Source organism: Heterodontus francisci, chromosome 10 (genome assembly GCF_036365525.1).
Source record: "Heterodontus francisci isolate sHetFra1 chromosome 10, sHetFra1.hap1, whole genome shotgun sequence".
In the NCBI taxonomy this organism is placed as follows: Eukaryota; Metazoa; Chordata; class Chondrichthyes; order Heterodontiformes; family Heterodontidae; genus Heterodontus; species Heterodontus francisci.
The window spans coordinates 20460200-20462315 of record NC_090380.1 but is presented as its reverse complement, the minus strand read 5'-3'; the positions used below and the strand labels follow the sequence as shown (position 1 = coordinate 20462315).

At 42.3% G+C, this 2116-nt stretch overlaps 1 non-coding gene across 1 annotated transcript; it reads right to left on the bottom strand.

The window, feature by feature from the left end:
* Positions 1-750: 750 nt before the first annotated feature.
* On the bottom strand, positions 751-823 carry trnar-ccu (transfer RNA arginine (anticodon CCU)). The gene has a single exon. It is a non-coding gene; the product is annotated as a tRNA-Arg (tRNA).
* Positions 824-2116: the final 1293 nt, after the last annotated feature.

The following is a 2116-nucleotide window of genomic DNA, read 5'->3' as shown; positions in this document are numbered from 1 at the left end:
CATGGTGTGTTTAAAATTAAACCCTGTTAAGGTAAGACCAGGTGAAGGCTGAGAGAGAACCCTAGACCTCTTTCTCACCTGGTCATAACACCAGCAATATAAAATTTACATGTTTGCCAGGCATGACTATGGTTAACTGTTAAGTTCAAGTGCTTAAATAATGTGGGCTGGAAATACTGTCAGTGTAAGGTAAGGGTAGATATTGGACTGACCAGCTCAGTAGGGACTGAATTGTACTGAGAGGAATTCCTTTGAGACAGCTTTCCCATGTTCTACAGTGGGTTCATTTTAACACAGCAACAATTTACATTTAGGTACCCTTTTTATCATATATTCATAGAATAGTACAGTACCGAAGAAGGCTATTCGGCTCTTCAAGTCAAAGAATAAAGAACAAAGAACAGTACAGCACAGGAACAGGCCATGTGACCCTCCAAGCCTGTGCCGATCTTGATGCCTGCCTAAACTAAAACCTTCTGCACTTCCGGGGTCCATATCCCTCTATTCCCATCCTATTCATGTATTTGTCAAGATGCCTCTTAAACGTCTCTATGGTACCTGCTTCTACCACCTCCCCCGGCAACAAGTTCCAGGCACTCACCACCCTCTGTGTCAAGAACTTGCCTCGCACTTCCCCTTTAAACTTTGCCCCTCTCACCTTAAACCTATGTCCCCTAGTAACTGACTCTTCCACCCTGGGAAAAAGCTTCTGACTATTCAAAAAGTTTGTGGCTGAAAGTGTGCGTGCTGCACCCCAGATGGGACTTGAACCCACAATCCCTGGCTTAGGAGGCCAGTGCCTTATCCATTAGGCCACTGGGGCTGTTAGATATATGGTTCTTTCCCCCTATCACTAGAACTTTTTTTCTTCAAGTATTTATTCAATTTTCTTTTGAAAGCTCCTATTTAATCTGTATCCACCACTTTATTAGGTGGTGCAGTCCTGCTTGCCAATCCTCACTGCTGACCTCAAAGAAAGCTGTCCACTATGATTTAGTGATCTATATGGCATGGATTTCACTTTTCTCAATATTAATTTCATTCTGGCATCAGCTATAGGGAATCTTTGGCATCCAGCAACAGTGATGTCTCCAGCAGGCTAAGCAGCCAGTCACATTGAAGAATTCTCACAGACAGTAAACCAGGAAAAAAACCCAGTTTTTCAAGGCCAGAAAGGCTGCTCAGCAGTAATTATGACTTATTTTGATAGAATAGAATCTCATAGAAACCTACAAAATTCTAACAGGACTGGACAGACTAGATGCAGGAAGAATGTTCCCATTGGCGGGGGAGTCCAGGACCAGGGGTTACAGTCTAAGGATAAGGAGTAAGCCATTTAGGACTCAGGAGAGATTTCTTCACCCAGAGAGTGGTGAATCCGTGGAATTCTCTACCATGGAAAGCAGTTGAGGCCAAATCATTAAATATATTCAAGAAAGAGTTAGATATAGTTCTTAGGGATAATGGGGTCAAGGGGTACGGGGAGAAAGCGGGAACAGGTTACTGAGTTTGGATGATCAGCCATGATCGTATTGAATGGCGGAGCAGGCTCGAAGGGCCGAATGGCCTACTCCTGCTCCTATTTTTCTATGTTTCTATTATACCATTAAAAATCAAGGTGCACCTTATTCAAAAAGGCATACATTTTTCAAGGGTTTTTATATCAAGACTAACGCTGTAAAAAAGTGGTCGTTCATGTCAAGTAAGTGATTTTTAAGACTTCTACCTGTGAGGACTTCAACAGCACACCCTGTGGAAGAATGAGGAATCACCTATATAACTGTGCATGTGTGGGTGCTAGAAGTTGCTGTCAGTTTCATAGGGTAATGACGATGAACGTTCATAGTCTTGTCATCATTCTAACTGCAAAATCTGGAACATTGATTTATCAGTAACCTTTAGTCAGGATCATCTGGAATGACAAATGATATCAGATTTCTGTTCATAAACATATTTACTTCATAGATCACTGGATTTCCCAGATGGAAATGTGGTACAGTTTGTTGGAGGTACCGATGGGTTGCGCCACTCAACTGTATAATGAAGTATAGTCTGTTGTGAGGTAGGACATGCGGCAGCCAATTTGTGCACAGCAATCTCCCACAAACAACAATGT